This window comes from Solanum pennellii, chromosome 4, assembly GCF_001406875.1.
Source record: "Solanum pennellii chromosome 4, SPENNV200".
Lineage (NCBI taxonomy): Eukaryota > Viridiplantae > Streptophyta > Magnoliopsida > Solanales > Solanaceae > Solanum > Solanum pennellii.
In genome coordinates, this window is record NC_028640.1 from 49,564,103 (window position 1) to 49,584,243 (window position 20,141).

The following is a 20,141-nucleotide window of genomic DNA, read 5'->3' on the forward strand; positions in this document are numbered from 1 at the left end:
TGAGAGGATAATTTACATTCTAAAGCATTTATTTTATGTGATCAAGTAGGATACAAAGCATATTATCACATTTGCTAAAGGTTAGTTTATTCTTCCTAGTAATTAAATCAATAAAAAAGATATTGGTGTCGTACGAGTAGAATGAAGCTTATAAATTAAATACTTCTTCGGCATATCGGTTTTTACATGATTAGCTTGACATGTAGTATTATTTAAAATAAAATAGTTTGCTATTTGTAGTGTACATTTAAATTGTATAACACTAACTACTATAAATTTTGGTGATTAACTGATTGTTTATGAATTTAAATTCATTAGATTTTGCTACCTCCAGGTTCTAGTGTCATATGAAAATTAGTAGTCATCATGTAAGTTTTAACACATTTATTATTATGTCAGAGTATATAATATGAGTAACTCTGATTGTTAGTGGATGTATGTTAGAATACTGGAAGATGGATTCATAAATCCAAAGTTTATTGATGGAGTTGAGAACTTTGTTGAATTTGCTAAAAGACATCCACAGTGCATGGATGGTGAGAAGTTAAGATATCCTTGTAATCACCATAAGTGTCGAAATAAAAATATTTTGGATGAGTTTACAGTTATGACACATCTAGGAACTTATGGCTTTGTACCAGATTATTCTAATAACTTTTTCCCCATTTTTAGTCCTCTTAATTTTTATGAAACTTTTGAGGAAGCTAAGTCTGATTACTACGAAATTTTGTATGATTCAATTCTTGTTTATGTTATTGGTCAACATAAAATTACGAATGAACAAAGGTTAGTAACTGTACAATGCACAAAAGGATAAATTATATATTAATAATTAGTTCATGTCCTCTATAAAAAAATTGTGATAGTGATGCAAGTGATGGTGATAAAAACTTCTACCATAGAAGAATAACTTGCAAATTTGACGAAAGTACTTGAAAGCCTATCAAAGTACATCAAAGATCAAGACATCCAAATTACCAGAAAATATGTAGATAAGAGAATCCACTCAATTAAGTATGGATCTTCATGAAACACAAGAGAAATAGATTCATTCGCAAAATAAGAAACAATCATCAAGGAGTTTCAAGTGTCTGCTGAGTGTTTAATTCTCATTGACCAATTGAAGAACTTCATTAAAGAGGCTATTAAAGATAAATCTGAGTCCAAGTCCAAGTATCCTCTAACATATGTAAAGTTGTATTCTCAAATTGATAACCTAAAGATACATATTGACTATCAACCTCCTAAATTGCAGAAATTCAATGGCAATGGAAATATGAAATAATATGTACCACACTTTATCAAAACTTGCAATTACGCTGGAACATATGATGATTATCTTGTTAAGAAGTTTGTTATATCTCTCAGAGGAATTTCTTTCGTATGGTAAATAGATCTTGAATCTAGTTCCATCGATAGCTGGGACAAATGAAACAACAGTTCCTTCAGTATTTTATAGCACAAGGTGTGTCGTGAGCATGATAGAGATTGCAAAACACCCATCAAAAGATATGATGAGCAAGTTGTTGACTTCATAAATATTTGGAGGAGCTTGAGTCTTAAATGCAAAGATCACCTTAGTGAAACTTTTGGAATTAAAATATGCATCAAAGGTATGCATTGGGATCTTTGTTATATATTACAAGGCATAAAACCTAATCATGATACAAAACTGAGTATGACTTGAAATGGAGATCAACAGTTGTCCAATTTCGAACCTTATGAAGAAGATGTAATTTGACATTGAGGGTGAGGACACACTTTTCTTTGAAATTAAAATTGCAGAGTCTATGTAAGTTGACATTCTCCTTGACATACGAGCCTAATTGCGAGCATAACGCTCATCGACGGACAAGCTTAAAATACATGTCATGAAAAGCATCGAATTTGAGCTAAGTCTCAAATTTCAAAGTTTCTCAAATTCGAACCAAGTTTTAAAATCGTGATGCTTCATAAAATTGATCCAAGTCTTCAAGTCACAAAAGCTACATGAAAATGAGTTAAATCTTCAACCACATGAGTTAAATTTATAAGGTCCCAAAAAAATTCAATAGGTTGAAAACCTAGAAACACATGACTTTGACAAATTAGGAAAAACAAAAACTCACATGAGTTACATTTTTTTATTGCTTCAAAATTATATGAGTTATTACACATCAACAATCATAAGAAAGGGATGAAAAAAGAAAGCGACATATCATCCTATACAATATGTCAAGTAGAAAAAAAACCCAAACATCAAGAAGTGGCTTGTCAACTCATCTTGAATGTTTTTATAAAGTTTGTGTTACCTCTTTATCAAACATCATCACTTCAAGTATTTTTATGGATCGATGCATCCATAAGCAAGCCTTTATCTTTGGTTAGGGGCATATTTTGAAGTCTGATTTGTGGAGTTGATCATGTAACTAGTATTGTTCTCCAAAATTAGGACAAACTACACCAAAATCTCTTACTCGTCAAAGCGAAGCAATAGAGGAAGAGACACAAAATGTGATTCGTCGCTTAAGCCTCCACTACAAAAAAAGATGCATCAAGTCTGGTTCGTCGTTAAAGTCGCAACTGTAATAAAAAGGTTGCATATGTAGTTCATCAGCAAAACCGCAAATCTAAAAGAAGATGAGCCACATGTGGTTCGTCATCAAAGTCGCAATTATAGAAAAAAATGTACTAAGTGTGGTTCGTTGCTAAAGACGTAATTGCATAAAAAGATGCACCAAGTGTGCTTTGTCATCAAAGTCACAATTGCAAAAGAAGATGCATCATGTGTGGTTCTTCATCAAAGTCGCAACTGCAAAAGAAGATGCACAAAATGTGGTTCATCGTCAAAGTCACAACTTCAAAAGAAGATGTATTATGTGTGGTTTGTCATCAAAGGTGTGATGGTAAAAGAAGATGCACTTACTGTGTTAGTTACTAAGCTGCAACGACAAAAGAAAAGACACCAAGTGTAGTTCATCTTTAAAGATGCAGGTACAAAAGAAGATACGCAAAGTGTGGTTCATCTTCACCAAAGTAACAATTGCTAAAATATTGCACGAAGTATAGTTCACCATCAAAGTCACAACTAAAAAAAAGACGTATCATGTGTGGTTTGTCATCGAAATCATAACTAAAATAGGAGAATGCACTATTTATGGTTTATCGTCAACGTCACAACTATAAAAAAAGATGCACCATGTGTGGTTCATCATCAAAGTTGTAATTGTTGAAGAAGATGCACTAAGTGTGGTTCGTTATTAAAACTGCAACTATAAATGAAAATGCACCAAGTATAGTTCTCCATCAAAGACGAATTCACAAAAGAATATGCATGAAGTGAGGTTTGTCTCCACCAAAGCCACAATCGCTAAAATGTTGCAAATATTATTCGTCATCAAAATCACAACTACAAACGAAGATGCTCAAGTAGCTCATCGTCAATTAAGAACTACCCCTTACTTTGTTTGGTCTAGTATTGAGGTTGTTTTCGATCCATCGTAAACCTATAAAAAAAAGAAGGAACAATAATGTGTCTCACGGTGCCAATTGCACGATGTTTCAAATCGATAAGGTAAAAATTCTAGCATATGCTATCGTGCTTCACATGATGAATATCGTTCGATTCACTTAAGATTTTGTGTTCTTCATCTATGTAGATGATAAAAAAAATCTCAATTAATAGGAAAATCAATATGCAACTCTTCGATGAAAATGCAGAGACGTGAACTCATGATATGTTATCCAAAGTCAATTGGATCACTAACTTTATAAATATCACTTTCGGTGAATCCATTAGAACTATATCTTTGATTTTTTGATATGTTGTAAACAAAATATAGTGACCGAATTGAAGGCAAACTTCAAAAAATTAATTCTCATCAATCCATGAAGAATTTTACCTTTTGAATATATAGTAGAATTTGATGTCTAGTTTCTATTGAATTAAGCTGCTGGACATCTGAGATTTTCTACACCAAGATAGAGACGATTTGGTGAGATTACATAGAGTTGTAAAAGAAATATTTGATAGCAAAATTCAAAAAATAATTCCCATCGAGAAGGTTTTTTATTTTAAATTTTGGATATGTCGTAGCTCTGTATTTATAGTTTCTGGAAAAATCAAACGAACCATGATTTCTCCATTTCTACAAGAAGTTATGAATTTTTTGCCGCATGTGTGTAGTTCCGCCCAAATACACAGACAAGTGTATGTTGTCTCACAAGCAGTATAGTTCATTTTAGAAACGAGTTATCGTACCCAAAGGACTTACAATCAATATATATTAACTAATTAATTCCACAATTCAACAAAAGTATCTTTAAAAGAGTTTAATTGTTATTTATTAATACTATGAAAAATTTAATAAACAAAGTAACTAGTGAGAACAACTTCAATTTGATCTTTTAAACAAGTAAGATACAATTTCAAGGTTGCACCATGCATTGAATTTCATGTATCATATCTCAAGTAATGAGCTAATTTAGGTTATCAAAATACTAATTTACAGGGTTAATTTTATGATCAATGTCTTCTGACCTCTAATCACCACTCCAATTATCTCTCTTATTACATAGTTGAAAGGGGATAGGATGTCCTAATTGGCGAGCATTTAAATTTCATCCTATTTTGTAATCAAGCTAGGTGTTCGTTCGGGCATCACTCCTAAATACAAATCTAATTAATTAAATGAAAGATTAAGCTTTTTGTATCCTTTAGTCTATCTACCTTATCGTCTCCCGAGTCCAAGAATAGACAAGAGGTTTATCTCTGTAATGGTCCTTCTTACTTTAAAGAACACAAAAGTAACTTAAAATGATAACCTATAATTAATTCAAAACAATAGATGTTCAACAATCATTCATAGCTACAACCTAGAACAAGGGCGTTTAGCCATTCCTAATATTCAAGAATACTTAAATATAATATTGTTCATGCAATTCATAATTAAAAAAGGAGTTAGAGAATTGAAACCTATTACAAGGTTTTAATCATTGCTCATGCACATCAAAGAGAAGTTGAACCCCCCACCCCAAAAAAAAGAAGTAAATATTCCTAGGGTCCTATTTATAGAGTTTAGAAAAAGTATTTTTCACTTCTACCCCAAGTAGGGATCCTAATTAAACCAAATTTTGCCAAAAACGTCAGTCGGAGCTTGAGGCAGGGCGCCTTAAACGTGCCTGAAAGGCTGGTGCATTGTGCCAAAATTGACTTTTAGTAATTCTCGATTTGGCTTGTTGTTTGTTGCGCCAAGCTCTTTATGTGTTGCTTTGTCGTCCTTGATTCCTTTGTCCTTCTCCTTACAAAATCACTTCACTTATGATCCCTGCATAACATCTAATCATGTATATTAGTATGAAATCATCGAATCCTAACTAAAAACATGTCAATTAGATTAGTGAACGTTCTTAAACTCATGTTAAATATGGATAATTCTCAATAATTAGGCATATAAATATGCCTAAGATCACCGCCCCACACTTAAAACTTTGTTCTTCCTCGAACAAACTCTAAACTATCAACTCATAACTCTTACCCTTTAAACTTATCCACCCGCTTTATAATCGACCAAACATCTTTAATCATAATTTTGTGGTACACACTTTATGCAATAATTCATAATTTTAGTTCATTATAATAGTCTAGCAATCAACAATTCACACCCTTAATGAAGACTCTTTTTCAATAATTTTGGGCTAATGCAACATCGTAAAAACACACCAAACAAGAGTATGCATAAACACATGCGTCATGAATGTCCTCAATTAGTTTTGTATAGTCTTTCGCTCACGCAAACATCATGTTCGTACATTGCATTTAAAAAACAAGACTCAGTTTTCAAAATTTAACTCTTACTCTCCCAAATGAAGTTCTTGCATATCCTAACATGCCATAAGCTTACCTTTAATGTACTTTAATTTTCACAAAGTGTTAATCATAGAATCAAGAAAAATTATATTTAATTGTAATGTCGACTTAAGGTAAGGGAGGATATATTTCATGCATTGAACAATTTAGAATATTGTAATTGAGAATATGTATTACATATATATTACCATTTTGTAATCATTGATTACATTAATGTTTAGTTGTGCATATCAACTCAATATAAGGACAAGAGTCTGGGCTATATTATATATGTGATTACAATTGTATGTCGCTTGTTTGCTAAGATGTGTGTGAACTAATTGATTTGATACTACTCCATGACAATGGAGCTCGAGGGAAAATTGAAGAAGGAAGAGAGAAGATATTATTGAATGAATGAAATTATAGCTGTACAAACTGCTTATATACAATTTGTAGATTAGTTAACTAACTATCAAACTAATTGTCATTATTATTTAACTACGCTATTAGCTAACTAATTAATACACGTCAGTCAGCTAACTAATAGTTAGTTATAGCCAGCTCAGCCTGCACTATATTCAACACCCCCCTCAACCTAGGTGGTATGAAGATATCCTTAAGACCTAGCTTGGACATCAAATAAGCATGTTGAAAAGTAAGCAATCCTTAGTAAGTATGTCTGCAGGCTGCTCTGCGGATGCCAAATAAACTGTATTGATCAATCCTAACTGATTTTTTCATGAATAAAATAACAGTTAATGTCAATGTGCTTTGTACGCTCATGAAATACTGGATTAACTGCTATTTGAATTGCAGACTTACTATCACATGATATATCCACTGGCAATTGAATGGATAATCCCAATTCCTTAAACAGACCAATGAACCAAACAACTTCAATGACTGTTGAAGCAAGCCTTTTGTACTGTGCCTCCGCTGAACTTCTAGAAACAGTAGACTACTTCTTTGACTTCCAACAGATAAGTGAATCACCAATCTTCACTTCATACCCACTCACTGATTTTCTAGTTGTAAGACATGAACCCCAATCACCATCACAATAAGCCTGTAGCTTAGAAGAAACAGTAGATGACATGAGAATTCTCATCCTTGGTGCTTGCTTTATATACTTCACCACTCTGATAGCAGCTTCCATGTGAGACTGTTTAGGTGAAGGCATGAATTGACTAAGATTCTGGATAGCAAATGAGATGTGTGGTCTAGTTACAGTCAAATAAAGTAACCTCCTTAGTAGTCTTTGATATGGACCCGGATCATTCAACACAGAATCATGTTGTGAGTGAACATATTGATCAAATACAACTAATGTTAACTTTTGATTGACTTCTACAGGTGCTCCAACTGGCTTAGTACCTCCTAACCCCGAATCTGAAATGAGTTCAAGGGCATATTCCTTTGATTGATGCATCAAGATGCCTTCACTACTTCTAGAAAATTCAATGCCCAAGAAGAATCTGAGTTCTCCTAGATCTTTAATCTTGAAATTGGTTTTGCAAAATGTTTTTTCTCTTGTATGAGTCTCATATCACTTCTTGTTATCAGCAGATCATCTACATAGATCAAAACAAAAACCTTCTGTCCATCTGCATGTTTAATGAACAAAGAATAGTCCAAGTGACTTTGAGTAAAACCTGACTCCATCAAAGTTGTGATCAATTTGATATTCCATTGCCTAGAAGCTTGTTTGAGCCCATACAATGATTTAAGCAATTTACAAACACTTCTTGCTTGGCCATATGTTGCTGGAACATTAAAACCTTGAGGCAACTCCATGTATACCTCTTCTTGTAAATCTCCTTGAAGAAAAACATTGTATACATCCATCTGATGGATATGCCATTTCTGAGCTGCAGCCAAAGCAATAACTGATCTAACTGTCATCATTTTCACTAAGGTGAAACTGTCTCTTGGTAATTTAGCCCCTCTCTTTGGCTATAACCTTTTGCTACCAATCTTGCTTTATATCTCTCTATATGTCCATCTGCCTTGTACTTGACTTTACAGAACCATCTACAACCAATAGCTTTCTGTCCTTGAGGTAATTGAACTACCTCCCATATCTTGTTATCTTCTAAGGCACTAATTTCTACCTGCATGACATCTATCCACTGTGGTACTTTGGCTGCCTCTGAATAAGTACTAGGTTCAATGATAGTTGAGGCTGAAAAATCACATAAAAAATCCTTGTATTGAACAGATAAACCTGTGTAGCTCACAACATTTGACATAGGATACTGGCAACTCCTTTTGTTGTTAGCCATCACAAAATCTTTGTGCCTAAGAGGTGGTTTAATAGATCTATGTGGTCTGCTATCATCAGGTGCTACATTATGCTCAATAGGTACTATAACATCATCAGTATTTTTATGTACAACATCACCAGTTGACTGTATAGAAGCATCAGTCGACTCAACATCAAAAAAATGAATCTTCTACTGAAATGGAAAAAACAACCTGGTTCCTCGTATCTGGATGTTCCAACTTACTCTGAAATGGAAAAAACATGTTCATTAAAGTAAACATCTCTACAAACAAAAAACTTCTTGTTTTTCAGATCTAACAATCTATAGCCCTTTTGATGAACTCCATAACCCATCATAACAACCCTAATTGCTCGTGGCCCAAACTTATCTTGTTTTACCAAGTTAGTCGCATAACACAAACAACCAAGCACCCTCATATGTTTCAAATCTGGAACCTTAGGATAAACAAGTTCATATGAAGTCTTCTTGGCTAAAACAATAGATGGAATCCTATTAATAATGTAGACAGCAACTTCAATACAAACCCCCCAAAATCTGTCAGGCAAACTTAATAGCTCGAGCTGTTTCAAGTATATGTCTATGTCTCCTCTCGACTACACCATTTTGTTGAAGAGTATATGGACAAGAACTTTGGTGAATAATACCAAAGGATTGAAAAATATTTGCACAATGCTGATTATAAATTCAGAACCATTGTCTGATCTAAAAACTTGGACTCTTTTGTTGAAATGAGTATGAACCATAACAATGAAGTTTTTTTAGCAGAAAAACAACATCAGACTTAACTCTCATCAGAAATACCCATGTCCATGTAGAACAGTCATCAACTATAGTAAGAAAATATTGCATAACATCATATGTGGCTGTTTTGTAAGGACCCCATACATCCATATGTAACAACTCAAATAGTCGACTACTCTTAGTGACACTTACAGGAAAAAGGAACTCTAGTTTGTCTTGCCAAAGGACATATATCACATTTGTCTACATTGAAACGTGATTTATTCTGAAAAACTGTAAATTTTCTTAAAACTGACATGGGAGCATGTCCCATCCTTTTATGCCATAATACTGCATCAACCTCCTTTTGTATTACCAAAGATTTCTATTGATTTTCTGTCCCCCTTTTTGAGTACATTACATAGAGTCCATCTTGTTCCTTACCAATCTCCCTCACCTTCCTAGAGGAGAGATCCTGAAACAAACAAAAATTAGGGATAACACAGCACAACATTTGAATTCTTTTGTCAACTTGGATACTGACAAAAGGTTGAATTTAAATGTTGGAACACACAACACATTCTCAATGAAATCACCTCCTGAAAATTGACAATTCCCTATGTGAGATATATTTGCAGATTCTCCTGTTGGTAATTGAACTTTTCCACCATTATCTACTAATGTACTAGTTTAATACATAGGCTTATTACCTATCATATGATTAGTAGCTCCAGTATCAACAATTCATTTCACACTATAATCAATATGAGAAGGAAGGATACCTGCACTGTTTGCACTGGCAGTGTTGGCAGCACAATTGAATTTACCTTCCATGTTTGCAACTACATCTCCTATGGAACATTTGCTCAACATTTGTACAATCTGATTGTATTGATTTTGAGTAAAGGCAGGTGCAGGACCAACAAATCCAGCTTGAAGTGATCCAACTTGAGGGCCATGATTATATCCTAGATTTAATCCTGCAAGAGGATGTGTAGCAACATTGACTCTTTTCTTCACATTGAAGTTTTTTGGATATCTAATTAGCTTATAGCAAGTCTTCTTAACATGTCCCTTCTGCAAGCAATGTTCACATTTCATCAATTTGTATCAATCAGCCCTAGTATGACCCTTCCTATTGCAGAAATCACAATATTTCTTCTGATATTGATGACCTCCCAAACCAGATGATTGTCCTGGTCCTGAACCTCTAGTTGAATACATAGTTGTGATATCCTTTTCTGCAGCATAAAAAACTGAAGGTTCCAATCGACTTCCAACAACACATTTCCCAACATTAAGCATTTTTTAACTTTCATCCTGTATAATCATAGCATACGCCTGATTCACACTAGGTTCAGGACTCATCATTAAACTTTGAGATCTCCCATGAGCATAACAATCGTTTAACCCCATAAGGAACTGAAATAACTTCTGCCTCTCTAAATGTTCTATAAAATCTTTCGATCTCTCACAAGCATCATAAGGAATGAAATAATCGAATTGTGTTCATCCCAAAGATCTTTCAGCTTAGAATAATACACTAAAACAGAGGATACACCTTGAACTACAGTTGCTATTTCCTTATGTAAATGGTAAGCTCGAGAATTGTTTACCGTGTGAAATCTCTCTTTAAGATCGTTCCAGACGAGATAAGCATCAGATCTAAAAAGAATTCCACTAAGAAGATCTAATTATACACTACTCATTAACCAGGAAACCAAAATGGCATTGCATCTCTCCCGTTTTCTTTGTAAATCTCCTTCATAAATGTTTCTTGTAACAGATTCATCGATGAATCCCAATTTGTTCCTTCCCAGAAGTGCTAATTTCATAGCTCGACTCCAAATCATGTAATTCTCCATGCCTTTAAGCTGAATTTCAATTGAAAGTGAACCTGGTGCATCAGAAGGATGCAAATAAAATGGATGATTGTAATCGGTATTGCTCCCCATAGATTTGAATCTTCTTCAATAATACTCAACAATGAATGATAGAAAAAAAATGAATCTCACGATCCTCTGTATTTTGTACTCTTCAGAGAATCCCTCGATCCACACTCACTCTGATACCATGTAACTAATTGATTTGATACTAATCCATAACAATGGAGCTTGAGGGAAAATTGAAGAAGGAAGAGAGAAGATATTATTAAATGAATGAGAATTACAGCTGTACAAACTACTTATATACAATTTGTAGATTAGTTAACTAACTATCAAACTAATTGTCATTATTACTTAACTACATAGCTAACTAATAAATACACGCCAGTCAGCTAACTAATAGTTAGTTACAGCCAGCTCAGCCTGCATTATATTCAACAATGTGATTATTAGGTAAGGTTGATGGAAGGAGACCTGGTGAGTTGTTTAAAAGCTGGGCGGGTTATGGGTACTGTTTAGAGCATATCTAGAGAGGGTGATGTAAGCCAAGGTTTTTTAGTAAGGTTTTGCTTTAGTTGACTCAACGGGTTAAGAAGTAGGGTGTTGGCATGAAAGTTTTTGAAGAATAGTAGACTGGTCAATGGAGTTGCTAGTGGTGTGGTATTCAATAATTTCTTTATATGATAGAAGGGTTAGGTTATGATTTTTTATGAGCATCGGATAGCCTAGATGGTGCATTTGGCACTGACATAAAACAGAGTGACTTGAGATAGAGTGTAGGAGTCCAAAGGAATATTGTTTGTGGTAAGAGTGGTGATTGAAGGGTCGGAGTCCAAATTTTATATTGAAGTTGCATGATTCTTTGATTATCTATATGATATTATTTGGTGGATTTGGGTCGATTGATGATTCCTACTCGTGCGTGTTGGTTAAACTAGTGTTACTATTTTGATGACATGGCATAGTCAGGTTGCAAAATTTAGTGATGTTTCATAGGTGAAGACGATGATGATCTTCAATAGCTTCAACTCCCTATTTCTTATGATGGGAGTTGTATCATACTTTCTTTTATACATTGTATCTTTTTAGTAGCTTTTGCACCTGTATATACTAGTTCCTTGGAAGGATTTTCTGGTTAATTATAAAAGATAGTTCTGTATTCTTGAGTTTTCACTTCAAAAAAAGAGAAAGCTCTTGAACATCGTTTACTGCTGCAATATTAGAGTTGCTTTAATTGAACCTTGAGAACAAAGTTCTTTTCAAGGATGTGGACATTGTTATGAACCTAATGTACAGATATGCCTATGTGGAGGTATGTAGCGAATGATGTAGAGAACATATTTAAATAGGAAAATATAAGGCAAGCAAAAGAGTGCACGGTTTTTGTGCTTATGCAAAGTCTGCACTTCTCACCTTCAATTTTTCTAGCATCTCATTCCCTTCTTTATTGTTGTTTTATTGATTATCTTTTTTATAGTAAACTAGTAAATTATCTGCGCTTCACGCAGAAATTTGATATAACAAAATTTATAAATAAATACTTAAAATTTATTAGTCATTAAATCTAAAACACTATGTTGTATTACATACAAAATTACGTAGTAACGATCACTATTAATGTAAAGGAAAGTGATAATCATAACATCTTATTATTTATCCTTCAATCAATTATCTTTATATTGACTTTATAATTTATCCTTTTGCCTTCAGAAAGTGTTGTTATTTGATATTTTTGGGAAATTAGATAAACATTAACATGGAATATTAATTTTTTATTAATTAAATAATCTTTATTTTACTAACAAATATTTAAAACAATAATTTTACAAATAACCAATAACTTTACAGAAACATAAACAATAAAATTTAAAACATGTACTAAAAAACAACAATTAATATCAGAAGTATAAATTAATGATTGTAAAAAATATACCTGGATAACTTTACAAATAAAAAACAATAACTTTACAAAAACATAAACAACAATTAATATCACAAACATAAATTAATGACTATAAAAATATATATCAGGATACAGAAAGAAAAAAATTGAGTCTACTGAATGTACAATGTCCCTTTAAGAAAATTATTTGTCTCTAGTACCTGAGGTTTAAAGGAATAGATCCTCATAGGATGGAAGGATTCTATTCACAAGTGTATTGATAGAAAAACAATGGTGTTAGGAGGAACTTAACAGTAGCAAAGTTTACAAATATTTGATTGTGCAGAAGAAGAAGTAGAAGTTCAGAATTTTCGTTGTTTTTAAATGAGAGGAAATCTCTCTATTTATATACAACAAAGCGTAGTGTGAACAAATGTTTATTGTGCCTTATAGAAATGTCACAACTCTTTGGAAAAGTTACAACCCTTCGAGAAGGTCAAAACTTTTCATAGAATTCACATTTTTTTATAAAAGACACAACTCTTCATAAAATCACAACTTTTCATTAAAGTCACATCTCTTCATAAAGTCGTAACTCTTCATAAAAGTTGCAATTCTTCATAAAAGTCACATCTTTTCATGAAAGGGAATACTATATTTGAAAATAAATAAAGTTGAAAGAAAATTCTAATTTAAGATTGCGCCACGTAGACGGGCCTACGGTTCTCTCTTATATAAATATATGATTTTCTATTTCAGTTCAATAAATATAATCAATCGCGTTGTTGTTGAATATATCAACTAGTGTTCAATTCAATACCTCAACTAGACAATGCAATTGTGAAAAAATCTGCATAAACCGCAAAGACTACAATCTGCCTCATCACATATTACAATTTTTTTAAAAATTATTTCGGGGTAAGTTGGTACCAAGCTTAGTAAAAATAAATTAAAAGGTTATACGGCATGAGGCAGGGTGATATAGGTTGAAAATATTTGGCTCAAGTCATATGCGACTCTTAAAGTTGCCCACATATTTTTTTTAGACACCTTAAGTTCGACTTGTACCTATTGAACACTATTTTTTTGTAACAAATGTAAATATTAACATACCACCAAGAACGTTTACATCTTAGAGAGCACCTATTCTTGGAACAATTAGGCTTCTAACAAACAAAAAAAATTCTAATTACATACTAAAAGTCATTTCTTTTCATAAAGTTATAACTCTTCATAAAAGTTAAAATTCTTCATAAAAGTCACAACTTTTCATGAAAGGGGAATACTATATTTGAAAATAAATAAATTTGAAAGAAAATTCTAATTTGTGATTGCGTCACGTAGATGTGCCTAGGGTTCTCTTTTATATAAATATATGATTTTCTATTTCAGTTCAATAAATATAATCAATCGCGTTGTTATTGAATATTTCAACTAGTGTTCAATTCAATACCTCCGCTAGGACAATGCAATTGTGAAAAAATCTGCATAAACCGCAAAGACTACAATCTGCCTCATCACGCATAACAATTTTTTAAAAAATTATTTGGGGGTAAGTTGGTACCAAGCTTAGTAAAAATAAATTAAAAGGTTATACGACATGAGACAGAGTGATATGGGTTGAAAATACTTGGCTCAAGTCATATACGACCCTTAAAGTGTCCACATATTTTATTTAGACACCTTAAGTTCGACTTGTACCTATTGAACACTATTTTTTTGTAACAACTATAAATATTAACATACCACCAAGAATGCTTACATCTTAGAGAGCACCTATTCTTGGAACAGATAGGTTTCTAACAAACAAAAAAAATTTAATTACATACTTAATGCTGAATTAAAACCTCTACAATTATGAGCTTTCTTTGATTATCTAGCAAAGATAATCTGTCAATGATTTCCTTTATCTGCCTTACTGCCCCTTCAATATGAACATTCTTTCTGTTGAATTCATCCCATTTTTTAGTCAACTTTAGCTATTCAATTGGTACAAGCAATAATTAAAAAGGAATAGTAATTGGAGTTGAAAATAAAAGATTTGGTAGTTGGCAAATTGGTAAGATTTGCAACCATTTTGACTTTGCTATATTTACATATGTCATTAGTGACAAAGGCATGATTTTATCCTTCTATAAATAAAGCATTCTTGCTCATTTGTAGAACACACCAAATTAGAGAGAAAAACCATTTTGAGAGCAAAGTGAGGCATTCCATAGATTATACAAGAAAATGTCTGTGAAGAAAAATAGAGTGTGAGCGATATTTTAGTAAGACGGAAGTCAAAAGAGTGTTGTTCCTTTTGAGTGTGTAGTAGTCACTTTGAGTATTGTATTCGTGACTACACAGTGTAAATCTCTTACTATAGTAATATCAATTGCTCCTCTTGGTCCGTGGTTTTTTCCCTTATTCAGAAGAGTTTCCACATAAAATTCTTGGTGTCGTTATTTTCCCATTTTATTTCCATTACTTTTATCATATATATTTGTGCTCGTCCGCGTTTTCCCAACAAACTGGTATCATAGCCAAGGTTTTATCTGAGTATGCTCTGTGATTGCAGCATAGTTTGAACTTCCACATCAGAAAAGATTTACTTTAATTTGCGATAACTATATTTTTTGGAGAAAACAATAGAAGCCAACACAAGTAGAATGATTACTTTGAATGTTGTTAATTATGCCATTTGGAATGAAAAAATGGAAGATCTGCTTTATGTTAAGAATTTTTACAGACCAGTATTTACAACTGTAAAGTTTGATAATAAAACAGATGAAGAGTGGAATCTGTTGCATAGACAGGTTTGTGGATTCGTTGGCAATGGGTTGACGATAATGTGTTGAGCTATATTTCTAGGGAAACACATGCTCGAACCCTATGGGAGCATCTTGAAAGTTTGTATGCTCGAAAGACTGGCAACAACAAAATGTTCTTAATAAAGCAGATGTTGAGTTTGAAGTATCATGATGGTTCTCCGATGACAGACCATCTGAATAATTTTCAGGGGATCATGAACCAATTATCTGCTATGGGCATTAAATTTGATGAAGAAATTCAAGACTTGCTTCTACTTGGTGCCCTACCAGATTCTTGGGAAATATTTAGAATGTCATTGTCAAATTCTGCTCCGGATGGTGTGATCTCTATGGATTCCGCCAAGAGTAGTGTCTTGAACGAAGAGATGAGAAGAAAAACTCAAGGTTCCACTTCGTCGGATGTCCTGATAACTGGCCCCAGGGGAGAAATAAAACTCGTGGTTCTCATCATAGAGAACAAAATAGGAGCAAATCCAAAGGCAGACTTAAGGATATTGAGTGCTATCATTGTGGCATGAAAGGGCACACAAAGAAGTTCTGCAGGAAGTTGAAGAGGAAGAACAAAAACAAAGAGGAAACTAAAGAAGATGACAATGAAAATTGCCTAGCCACCGTCACCACCGTCACCACCGAAGATCTTGTTACCGTTCTTGATGCAAACATGATAGATATTGCTTTTAATGAGTCAAGCTGGGTTGTGGACACTGGTGCCGCATCTCATGTGACATCAAGGAAAGATTTTTTCTCATCCTACACTCCTGGTGATTTTGGAACCTTGAGTATGGGTAATGAGACTGTTTCTAGAGTAGTTGGTATTGGTACAATTTGTTTGGAAACTAGTGTTGAACTAAACTAGTTTTGAACAATGTGAAACATGCTCCTGATGTTCGTCTGCACCTAATTTCTGTTGGTGTTTTATATGATGAAGCATATGTTAGTATCAACGGTGATGGAAAATGGAAGCTCATTAAGGGTTCCTTGGTTGTGGCTCGTGGTAAAAAACTTCGTGGTCTATACTGGACTACGGCCTCTACTTGTGTTGATATGGTGAATGCGGTTGAGAGAGATAACTCTTCAACATTATGGCACAGAGTTGCTTGAGTTAGTGCACTCTGATTTATGTGGTCCAATGAAGACAAAGATATTGGGTGGTGCACTTTACTTTGTCACTTTCATTGATAATTGCTCGAGAAAACTTTGGGTGTATGTCTTGAAGACTAAAGACCAAGTAATAGGTGTCTTTAAGCAGTTTCAGGCTTCAGTTGAAAGAGAAACTGGAAAGAAAGTGAAATGTATTCGTACTGATAATGGTGGTGAATATTGTCGACCATTTGACAAATACTGCAAGCATCAAGCTATTAGACACCAGAAGCCTCCTCCCAAGACTCCTCAGTTTAATGGTTTGGCTGAGAGGATGAACAGTACCTTGATGGAAAGAGTTAGATGTTTGCTTTCTGAAGCAAAGTTGCCAAACTCATTTTGGGGTGAGGCTTTATTGACTGCTGCACATGTTATTAATCTATCTCCTGCTGTTGCTTTGCAAAGTGATGTACCAAATAGTGTTTGGTATGGAAAGGATGTTTCCTATGACCATTTGAGAGTATTTGGTTGCAAAGCTTTTGTACATGTGCCGAAAGATGAGAGGTCAAAGTTAGATGCCAAGACAAGGCAATGCATCTTCATTGGATATGGCCTAGATGAATTGGGTTACATGCTATATGAACCAATTGAAAAGAAACTTGTGAGAAGCCGTGATATTATTTTCATGGAGAATCAAACAATTGAAGATATTGACAAAGCGGAGAAGGTAGAATCTTCAAGTTTTGATGGTATAGTTCATTATGATGAAGTTCCTCAAAAAAATGTGCATGATGTTGTTGGGTTTGATAATCATGGTGACGCCCAGAATCATGTATCGAATCAACATGTTGATGTTGATAATAACAATGATATTATTATTTATGATCCTGTTGCTCATGAAGTTGTGGACGAATCAAATATTCTGCTTCGGAGGTCCACAATTTCCTTCCTCCCGTTATTCACCCAATGAGTATGTGTTACTCACTGACGGGGGAGAACCTGAATGTTATGATGAGACCATGGAAGATAAGCGCAAGAATCAATGGATTGAAGCCATTCAAGACGAGATGAAGTCTTTGCATGAGAACCACACTTATGAGTTGGTAAAATTGCCCAAGGCAATGGAGAGCTTTGAAGAACAAGTGGATGTTCAATGTTAAAGTTGAAGAACACAACTTGAAGCCCAGGTACAAAGCTAGATTGGTTGTTAAGGGATTCAGTCAAAGGAAAGGTATTGACTTTGACGAAATATTTTCTCCTGTTGTGAAAATGTCCTCGATTCGCACAGTTCTAGGTTTGGCTGCTAATCTTAATTTAGAGATTGAGCACATGGATGTGAAGACGACTTTCCTTCATGGTGACCTAGAAGAAGAGATTTATATGGAACAACCTGAGGGCTTCAAAGTAGATGGAAAAGAAAATTTTGTATGCAAACTCAAAAAGAGTCTCTATGGCCTAAAACAAGCTCCCAGACAGTGGTACAAAAAGTTTGAATCTGTTATGGGGGAGCAAGACTATAAGAAGATTTCTTCAGATCATTGCGTATTTATACAAAAATTTTCTGACAATGATTTTATCATCCTTGTGTTGTATGTGGGTGATATGTTGATTGTGGGCAAGAATACTTCCAAGATTGGCGAGCTGAAGAAAAAGTTGTGTAAGTCTTTTTCTATAAAAGACTTGGGTCATGCCAATCAATTTTTGGGCATGAGAATTACTCGTCTTAGAGATAAAAGGAAGATTTATTTGTCCCAGAAGAAGTACATTGAACGCGTACTAGAGCGCTTCAATATGAAGAATGCTAAGCCTGTTAGTATACCTCTTGCTGGTCATATGAAGTTGAGCAAGAAGATGTGTCCTGCAGCTAGGGAGGAAAAAGAGAACATGGCCAAAATTCCATATTCCTCCGTCGTCGGAAGTCTAATGTATGCAATGGTGTGCACTAGACCTGATATTGCTCACGCAGTTGGTGTTGTCAGTAGATTTCTCGAAAATCCGGAAAAAGAGCATTGGGAAGTTGTGAAGTGGATACTCAAGTATCTCAGAGGAAGCTTAGATGAATGCTTGTGTTTTGGAGTATCAAATCCAATCTTGAAAGGCTATACAGATTCTGATATGGCAGGTGACCTTGATAACAGAAAATCCACTACTGGATATTTGTTTACTTTTTCAGGGGGAGCTATATCATGGCAGTCAAAGTTGCAGAAGTGTGTTGCACTATCTACAGCTGAAGCTGAGAATATTGCGGCTACTGAAGCCGGCGAGGAGATGATATGGCTAAAGCGATTTCTTCAAGAGCTTGGTTTGAATCAGATGGAGTATATTGTCTATTGTGACAGCCAGAGTGCAATAGACTTGAGCAAGAACTCCATGTACCATGCAAGAACAAAACACATCGACGTCAGATATCATTGGATTCGTGAGAAAGTCGAGAATGAGTCATTTCACGTCAAAAAGATTCACACAAGTGAAAATCCTGCAGATATGCTGACCAAGATGATACTGAAAGACAAGTTCGAGTTATGCAAAGAACTTGTGGGTATGAGCTCTCTCTAAAGAAGTTGAAGATACCTTCTTCCAGTAAATGGGACCGGAGGGGGAGATTTGTTGAATCCATCCTATTTTTTAGTCAACTTTAGTTATTCAATTGGTACAAGTAATTGTTAAAAAGAAATAGTAATTAGAGTTGAAAATAAAAGATTTGGTAGTTGGCAAATTGGTAAGATTTGCAACCATTCTTGACTTTGCTATATTTACATATGTCATTAGTGACACAGACATGGTTTTATCCTTCTATAAGTAGAGCATTCTTGCTCATTTGTAGAACACACCAAATTAGAGAGAAAAACCATTTTGAGAGCAAAGTGAGGTATTCCATAGACTATACAAGAAAATAGTTTATGAAGAAAAAATAGAGTGTGAGCGATATTTTAGTAAGACGGAAACCAAAAGAGTGTTGTTCCTTTTGAGTGTGTAGTAGTCACTTTGAGCATTGTATTCGTGACTACACAGTGTAAAATTCCTTACTATAGTAATATCAACTGCTCCTCTTGGTCCGTGATTTTTTCCCTTATTCAGAAGGGTTTCCACATAAAATTCTTGGTGTCGTTATTTTCCCATTTTATTTCCATTATTTTTATCATATATATTTTTGTGCTTGTCCGCGTTTTCCCAACACTTCCTTTTGAACTTCTTCCAATTTCTAGCCCTCTAATTATGGTATAAGATTGCTCCACATACAGTTACCATAATTTCCTTCTTGAACTACTTCCAGTGCTTTGATTTAATTTTGTCCAAGATTGTTGCAATCTCATTATTTTGGATTTTTGCACGGACAGAGTTGATCCTGCTCCACATATCCTGTATCCATCTGCACTCCTCGAGTACGTGTTTATTTGTCTCCATAACCTGCTCATCACATAGACAACATGTTGTGTCTTCAACTGGGATTTTCAACTTCAATTTCCTATCCTGTGTAAGCAACCTTCCCTGGACAGCAAGCCACACCAGAAATCTATGTCTTGGTAATGACATGGAGGTCCAAATTAATTCACCGGCCCTCAGTTTTGGTTTGTCTAATTAATGCTAAATAATTGAACACTTTAACCTTAATAAGAATATATATATATAAATATATATATATAT